The sequence below is a fragment of the Theropithecus gelada genome, chromosome 1, assembly GCF_003255815.1.
Source record: "Theropithecus gelada isolate Dixy chromosome 1, Tgel_1.0, whole genome shotgun sequence".
NCBI classification, from domain to species: Eukaryota; Metazoa; Chordata; class Mammalia; order Primates; family Cercopithecidae; genus Theropithecus; species Theropithecus gelada.
In genome coordinates, this window is record NC_037668.1 from 192,145,137 (window position 1) to 192,154,962 (window position 9,826).

A 9,826-nucleotide genomic window follows, 5' to 3' on the forward strand; every position below is an offset into this window, starting at 1 on the left:
AATCTGAAAAATGGATCACTCTCTCATTTCAATTCTAACCAGAGAATCCCTGTTTAGACATTTAGACAATATAATCCGTGTATTAAGGTGAAAAGCATTTCCACAAGGTAGAAAGCATTCTAGGATATCAAAGGACCAACAGTTCCTCCTTAGCTGTAAGAAATATTAGAAAGGTGGGCAACTTGACTTGGCTCAGTGCACTAGTGCCGCAAACAGAAAGTAAATTGAGTGCTATAACTGGATTTAAAGATTAGGTGGTCTGCCTAGTGGCATATTACTACTGAAACAATTTCTGACACCTACAACATTCAGGTGAGGCCATCTTGACTATTATAACAATATTGACATTAAAAACAAGAATCTCTCTCTTTGGAGAGACTAAAAGCAAAAGAGGTCATCTGAAAATCCATCATGGGCCAGGTGTGGTGACTGGCGCCTGTAATCCCAGCACTTTGGGAGGCTGAGGTGGTAGGATTCCTTGAGCCCAGACTTTCTTTTTTTTTGAGATGGAGTCTTGCTCTTGTTGCTCAGGCTGGAGTGCAATGGTGCGATCTTGGCTCACTTACAACCTCCACCTTCTGAGTTCAAGCGATTCTCCTGCCTCAGTTTCCCTAGTAGCTGGGATTACAGGTGCCGCCACCATACCCAGCTAATTTTTTGTATTTTTAGTAGAGACAGGGTTTCACAATGGTGGCCAGGTTGGTCTGAAACTCCTGACATCAGGTGATCCGTCTGCCTCGGCCTCCCAAAGTGCTGGGATTACAGGTGTGAGCCATTGCACCCAGCCAAGCCCAGATGTTTAAGACAAGACTGGGCAACATAGGGAGACTCCATCTCTACCAAAAAAAAAAAAAAAGAAAGAAAAAAAAAAAGAAGTTGGGGATTCAAACAAATGTTACATATCATTAAAAGGAATTAGGTGTTTTAGTCTTTAAAAACAGACTTGACCTCCACTGGCTACTCCTGCCAAACAGAAGCCAGTGGATAAAAGCACTAAACTAGAAGTTTGTGGGAGAGAGAGAGAAAAAAAAGCACTAAACCCAAGTGTTCTGACATTGTTTGATTTGGGCAACAAAATCAAATATTAATATCTGAACATGATAAGAATTTCAGATACTGCAGCCTCTATATTTTGGGTCTGGCTTTCCTTTGCTTGCTACAGAAAGCTATACTCTTTCTTCAGCCAAGAGCTCAGAGGTAGAGGAGCTGAAGTGAGTATAGAGAAGAAGGGGGTAGACAGTGGCTGAGGAATCCAGCTTCCTGCCCAAGGGACTACACAGCAATCTTGAATATGCTGTCTCTAGTGGGAGGTAGGATATTCTACACTGACTTTTATGCCTTCATGAAATACCTTTTTCTCACATACACACATATACTTACAGACACATAGCTGGCAACTCACAGCAATATTGCGATTCACAGCAACAGTATACCTATCCCAACAGCTACTTTTAACCTAAGTTTTATATTAATCCCCAACCCTACTCAGGTAGATGGCAAGCGAAATTTATTTTTTTGAGGTCCCTCCTTTTGCCAGGTTTTAAAACATACATTTCACTTTTACACCGACATCTTTTTTCTCTAAAGAAAAGCTACATTAAGTGGGTGCATTGTATTATAACATCTTTATAAATAAAAAGTGCAAGAAATAATTTTCTTAGCCAAAATACAAAGTAACAAAAAGCTCTCATAGCGTACTATGCCAAGAATTTGATTTTTAGAATTAATGATACAGCTAACAAAATGCTTCTGTGCTACCAAGGTCACAGTGGATGACTAAATATATTTATAAACATATATTTATGAAAAAATAGCCAAACTTCCCATAAGTTATTTGTATGAACTATCTTTAGTATACCCACTCTGGGTTCAATGCACATGCATATACAATTGAATTATATTAGTGTTATTTTTTTGGTGCCAGTTTTCCAAAAAGAAAACGGACTTTAAAAAAAAGATTCAAGTTACATGATTTAAAATTATTTTTGTAAAAATATTAGAAATGCCATATACATTCTAAATACTTCTGCTATCTGATAGCCATTCTAGAGGTGGACTTCAGTCACACTTTTAGTGACCCCTTTTTTTAGCATCTTGGCTTCCAGAGGAAACACATTTTAAGCTTTGTTCCCTGCACTGCAATTCTGTTTTTTCAGTGGTTCTTAAAGAACCACTTATAGCTAGGATTCTATTACTTTATAGGAAACTCAGTGGATCATCTTCAAATAAGTCATAAACATCCGCTTCAAGATGTGACTAAAAGCAGAAATCTAAACCTTAAGGAATTTCTACTCACTCAGGTTGTTGTATTAGCTTGAAATGGTTTAGATTTGTGATGCTGAAAATAAAGAATAAATATTTGGTCAATCTACAAGGTTCCCTTTTTTCTAGCTTTGTTCTCTCTTGCAATTTAAGACCACATTTAAGAATTATTTAAATGAATAGTAAGAATTATTTTTCATGCAAACACCAAATGATTTCAAACTTAGATTCACAGAGAATCTACAGGAGGGCCCAAAGGGCTATAATAAAGAATGAGAGACATTTCCATAGATGATCATAAGATTTTTCATTCTCTGGGACAATATTTTCAAAGGCTTTCTCTGTCATAAAAGGCAGACTACACCAGAGTGGATTATACCAGAGTGGATATGTGAATCCAAAAAAAAGTTTTAAGGCCTTTAAATTTTTATTCATTAAAATTTGCCCCTTAACATGTTAAGAATGAACTAGAAAAAAATAAATTAATTTGCCCTAATCTTTATATGATAAAATCTAATTAATATTTACGCCTAAAAGCCTCAAACATTCCATCTCTGGTTATTCAACTACAAATACCAAGGTCTTCTTTTTCCCTTCCCAGGATTTTGTAGGTACCCTAAATTAAGTCTTCAGCATTGAGTACCCCTTTATTTCCTGTATTTGCAATTGCTGAGGCTTGACCTAGGAACAGAGATCTCTTTACTGTGATAACTGCAGATGATCAGTAGGAAGCCCATACAGCCAATGCTCCCAGAATTCACTGTACATGGATTGGATAATCTCAAACCTTTCTTAAGAAGTGTATTGATTTGGGGTTCATCAATATGGACAGTGAAATTCATTCTCTGTCCATATTTCTTCTCAGAGCAGAACAGTTTAGTAAGTCAGCACGAGTTTAAATCAGGCATCCTAAATCTGACACATCTAACCAAATATCAAAATACTTCAATGATCTGTTAAACGAGAGAGGCTGGTAACAACTGCCAATTTTAAAAGATTAACAACATATAAAATTGCGCAATGCATTTTCCTGTGTGAAAGGTAACAAGAATGAAAGGAACTGATTCATCTTCTAGCACAAAATCATACTGGAGGAAGTATGGCAGAGGTAGAGATGGGATTAAGATAAGTAGGTAAAACTTTTCACTATCTCAAGAATATGATCCATGTAGCCACCAAATAGAAACTCCTGTTGAAAGAGATTCAGTAGCCATGTAATGTTCCCATACCGCAAGAGTATTTACCTATTTGTACACTTAAAATACAACTGACATCTCTAATAAATCAAATTATTTAATAGTAAGCTTTTGGGGCCAGGCACGTTGGCTCATGCCTGTAATCCCAGCACTTTGGGAGGTCGAGGAAGGTGGATCTCTTGAGTCCAGGAGTTCAAGACCAGCCCAGGCAACATGGTGAGATCCTCTCTCTAAAAGTATACAAAAATTAGCCAGGTATAGTGGCACACGTCTGGAGTCCCCGCTACTTGGGAGGCTGAGGTGGGAGGATTACTTGAGTCCAGGAGGTTGAGGCTGCAGTGAGCTGTCATTGCACCACTGCACTCCAGCCTGGGTGACGGAGTGAAACTCTGTCCTTAAAAAAAAAAAAAAAAATAGCTTTTTACTCCCTCTAGAGTATTTCTGGCTCCGCATGTAGTTACAGTGGCTTCAGAGCAAAAACAGGCAAATGTTCACAACTTGGAACACAGGACAAAATGAAAATTTTGCTGTAAGATAAATGAAACTTGAGAGGGCAGGGAATGAAATATGCTCCAGCTATTTGTCTCATTCTCCTTCTAGCTCCTTTAGTGACCCATGGTAGACATAATAAATGGTTTCTACAGCACAAACAACTGACGAATAAACACCAAACAGTCAACACAAAAAATAAAATAAAATAAATAAAAAATAAAATAAAATAAAAAAACATTAACACATTAAAAATAGCCCCAAGTCCTGGACATGCCTTCCATAAAGTTGCAGGGTATTTCTTCTCCCCTTAAATTTGGGCTGACCATTGAGTTCTTTTTTCCCCCCTCATTCTTGCTGTTATCTTACCATTAAGTTCTTTGACCAAGAGTACAGTGGTGACTATATGGTAGGTCTAGGCCTGGCCGTTAAGTTGACTAGCATCTTCTGCCCAGCCTTTCAGAGGCCTTAGTTATCCTTGTAATAAGTCTGACTACCTTGATGAAGAGAACACATGGAGAGTCCTTGGACTTCATGGAGAGAAAGAGGAGCCCTGCTGAGCCCATCCTTTTAGTCCCCCCACCAAAGTGTCAGGTATGTAAGTAAGATCATCTTGGACACTCCTTCCAGACTTGTCTAACCACCTGCTGAATACCATTAGGTGACCTGAGTCATTGCACAGGGAGCAGAATTGCCCAGACAAGCCCTTCCTGAATTTTCTGATTCACAAAATCATGAGATACAGGAAATAGTTGATTTTAAGTAATTAAAATTACTTAATTTTAATTAAGTTTGTTACACAGCAATAGGTAACTGGAACTCTATCTTCAATTTTTGCCTTGATAGTACCTCACTCACTATTAGACCTGACCACACGGGTGACTCCTCTGAATCAGTGGGCAACATCCACTGAAAATATTCACTGTTCAACTCTGCTCAGAGATGAACTGCATCAGCTTTTGAAGAACCTTCTAATCACTTTCTCTTCACAATTATACATTCACTAAAAGCAGTACTGCTCCTGGCTACTGTATATTCCAGTCAACCTCAACTCTTAATAAGCAAATGGAGTCAATATGATATCATGCAGATAGTCTGGGCTTTGGAATCAGATTGGTAAATACTGGCTCTGTAATTTACCAGTTATGTAACCTGGGTTTCATCAGTTTCCTCATCTATAAAATGTGACATAATTACACCTACTAGAGGCAACTCTAGTGTTAGACTGCCTGAGTCATCTGTGTCTGTTTCTTCCCCTCTAAAATGAGGATAATATGTTATCCACCCTCATGGGGTTGTCATAAGGATTAGATGAGTTAATCAATGTGAAGCACATAGAACTGTGCCTGGTACATAGTAAGCATTCAAAAAAAAGTTAGTTATTTTTAACATTACTGTTATTACCTCATAGTATTATTATATTAACTGCAGTTATGACAATAAAGCACTTAATACAGCTAATTCTGTCCCCTTTTTGATCTTTTATCTCTACAGTAAAAAGTGGAGGCTTTTCAAAAGCAATACATCCCAGACGCCAACCAAGTGGGCTTAGGACTCTCAAGTATAGGAAGACACATTATATCTAAACTACGTCTAAAGCCAGTTTTATTATACAAATTCCAAGCATGTTGTCTGGTATCAAAAAGTACTTAATATTTACTTAATGAAACAGATTCTCCTATACATTACCTATCACCGCAGACAGGTGATTTCATAGAAGAGGAAAGAAATCCTAAGATTTGCAGTATATTAAATCATGGTGTAGGCCATATGAGATGCTGAACATAAATCTCTCTTAACTGAGGCTGGGTGCAGTGGTTCATGCCTGTTAAGTCCAGTACTTTGGGAGGCCGAGGTGGGAGGATCAATTGAGGCCAGGAGTTCAAGACCAGCCTGGCCAACATGGTGAAATCCCATCTCTACTAAAAATACAAAAATTAGCTGGGCATGGTGGCACACACCTGTAATCCCCGCTACTCAGGAGGCTGAGGCACGAGAATTGCTTGAACCAAGGAGGTGGAGACTGCAGTGAGCCAAGATTGAGCCACTGCACTCCAGCCTGGATGACAGACCAAGACTGTGTCTCAAACAAAACAAAACAACCCCTTTCTTAACTGGATGGTGTATTCTAGCATCCTCAACAGGACCTACTGAGTAGACATGAAAGAAGCAGGCAATAGACAAAGTCTTTTTCATTAACTGCTTTGCTTTTGTAACTTAGTTGTTTGAAGCTTCCAGTATTTGAGCTAATGGGCTTCTTCTATGTTAAGATGCGAGCTACTGATACATTGATAACGGGAAAAATGTCAGGTAGGAAATTTATTTATATATGTACCCTCTATAAAGATAATGTGGGTTTCAAGTAATATTTGCCTCTCAAGTCACTGCTGTGTGTCACAATTGAGGAGAAAGATAGTCTGCCTACACAACTAAACTGAATAATCTGTACCACTATCTTTCAGGTTTTGATAATACTATCGTTATCAGTAATTACATACTTTGGAATGTAACATATTCAGATGTTTCAAAGTATTCATAATATCTAACTCTGGCTTATCCTGAATAAAAAAGCCTGCTTGCTTAGAAACTAAAAAGACTGGCCCTGGGAAAAGCACCACGTAAGAGGAAGAAGACTAAAGACAGGGAAAGAGACTAGAAAATAAGAAAAAAGATAAGACTGAGACTTATCAAGGATGTCATAATGCTTGGAAAACTTCATTGCTTTCAACAGATTCATATTTAAATTGACATCTATTATCAAGACCTCAAATAGAGTGGGATGCAGATTATTCATTAGGCTAACAAAATCCAATTCTTTCATAAATCCTACATTCCAGCTTAATCAGAATCCTAGGTTAATCAGAAAAGTAATACTCCAAAATCTCAAAAACCTACTGTTACTATAGGTATAACTGCTCTAAGCCAGGGCAGATCTAACCTAGGCAAATATTCCGAATTTTATAGATGAGGAATATCTATTACTCAGGGGGTATATCATATAAAACTTACTAATATCCAATTAGAAAGAGTCAACTTTAAAATACCTAGTGAAGAGAGTCCTTATTATAGAAAGCTAGTTACTCACCTGAACTTTGTCTATGTTGACAGAGCTCACAACAAAGAATCAAACTCCCTATACTGTTATCAGCACGGCCTAGACGACTTTGTCAAGACAGATCTAATTCAAAAGTCCCTATATCACTTCCAAATGGGAAGCAATTATTCTCTCCTCTTGCAAGGATTTGTTTTTTTGTCTTAGAGATGAGGTCTATGTTGCCAGGCTGGTCCTTCAACTCCTGGCCTCAAGTGGGACTCTCAACTTAGTCTCCCGAGTAGCTGGGATTATAGGTGTCTGCTGTCACACCCGGCTTCCTGCAACGATTTCTGTTTATTAAACCCCTAACATTTCCCATTTTCCCCACATTGAATATAAGTAGGCTATTTGAACACTAAGAGTGAACATTCACAAAGCAAACATGTTCCAATACATATTTGGAAGAATTATACACAATAACAGAAATGGGAAGATATGTCTAAAAAGAATTTGAAATCCTCAGATGTTTCATTATGTTTCAAAACATCCAGGAAAAAAGGGAGAAAAACTTGGCTTTTTACTGCTCTACATGGAACAGAGTGAGTTTAAAGAAGTTAAAATTAAGAGGGAAAAGGTAGGGGTTCTAATCTAGAAAAACAGTACTTTGGATATGAATCAAAATACTTCTTCATAATGAAATTAGTTTTTAATACACTTGGGAAAAAATTTATTCTTGTCACCATTATGCAAACCAGTTCAAGTTAACTCAGAGGAATGGCAACACTTACTTATAACTAAACTTTAAAATACCTGCACCATTAAGGCAAGGACAAACCATAAGGCCAATTCTAAATGATTTTAAAGCAATGGGAATCATGAAGGAGCACAAGAAGAGTTATGAGAAGAGAATGTAGAAAATGTTGGCAAACTCTTTCAAGAAACATGCGTATGTGCCAACATGAATTTAAAACTTCAACTAAACTATTGTAAAGGCAAAATGTGAGGAGTAACAACTTTAGGAGGTAATTCTTTCTTGGAGTTGGCAAATTTTTTCTAACAGATACCAGACAGTAAATATTTTCAAGCTTTGCAGCCACGTGATCTTTGTCACAAGTACTCAATTTTGCCAGTATAGTAGAAAGAAGCCATAAACAATACTTAAGTAAGTGCGGCCCTATTCCATTATAATTTTCTTTACACAAGCAAGTAGCCTCAGCATTTGGCCTGCAAACTATTGTTTGCTGAACCCTGATCTAATTCAGTAAGTCCTAGGGGTATATTTTGCTGAGGACATCTTCTCAAACCTAGGAATTTGCCTGACAATTGCTTGTTCCTTTTCTAAATCTGCTTAGCAACCAGAGTATTTCAATAAACTCTTTCACATATAGCCTAAATAAAGAGCTCAATTTCCAAAGACTAAGTTCAACTAAGACTCATTTGTTACTCCTTGAACTAATAAGTACACAGATAAGGGGAAGAACATTTTAGGAAGAGGAAAAAAATGCCTGTTGTACCTGAAAAAAGAAAAACTTCCAGGATTCCAACTTCTTCCTGATTAAATGCCTTTCCACTATGATGAACAAGACTTTTGTCTTTGTTCAATTTCCTTTCCATTATCCACTGCTTTCATTTACATTAATTAGATCGTCTAGTCAAACAAAATATAGTTTTCACCAGTTAAAAGAAACACAATTAATGTCAAGTAACAGCTAAAACTCTGGAAAAGTTACTTCTTGACCAAAGATTATTCAGCTATTAAGAATGACATTTACAGCCAGGTGGGGTCACGCGCCGTCCCAGCTCCTTGGGAGGCTGAGGAAAGAGGACCACTTGAGCCCAGTAGTTTGAGACCAGGCTGGGCAACATAGTGAGACCCTGTCTTTAAGAAAAAAAAAGAAGTTCCCTATTTCACTCTGCCACCAGACCAATTCCAACCAATGCCAGATGTCAACTATGAAGCTAGGGGGGAAAAGTTTTTTTCTATCTTCAAACCATCTTTGGAAAACCGTTTCACTGACGTAGAGGGAACTGGAAACATTTAAAAAATGACAAAAAATAAAATTTTCCTTAACTGCTCTCTTCTTTCCCAATTTTTATCCTTTATGAACTAATTTACCTTTATGTATCTGAGGTTAGATTTAACCCTTTAGTATAATAAAAATGGCATGGGGTAGTTTGCAACTTGAATAAAATAAAATTCAACTTGGTTCAGAGGTAAATACGGTTCTGAGTAAAGAGAGAACAAGTCATTAGAAAGAGCCTTTCTGCCTAAGTACAGCGTTAACTGTTCATGCCAATGCTATATTTTATACTGGTATTAGAGTTCAGAGAGAATAAAGGAACATCTTAGAATGAAAATAGATTAATATACTTCCGTCTCTCTTCTTTGCTGAGAATACTGGATAGCTCCTTTGCTACTAAGTGCCACTTAATAAATGAAAACAGTCCCAGTGTTTGCAATCTCATGGCATTAAAGTACTTCATGATGATTTAGCTCTCATTGCTAATGCAGTTCCCTTCACAAGGTAACATGTGCAAGTTAAGATTTGGTAATGAATTTCCAGCATCAGCCAAAGTCCATTTAGTACATCCTTAAGAGGTATCCTCTGTGCACACACCAATAGGCGTTCATTAATGTAGATAGAACATCAGTAACTCCTATGACCAACACATCAGTGTTGTTAGCTAAGAACTAGGACAATGTCACAGTGTACCTGGGTAAGAATCTTGGACAGTTTTTTAGAATAATGATATCTCTTCTAACTAAAAGGCTGAAATTGTTTTCAGAAGTTTTAATTTGTTTAAAAGCTAGCCTGCCTTAAATTTTCATGAACTTCATGGCTCT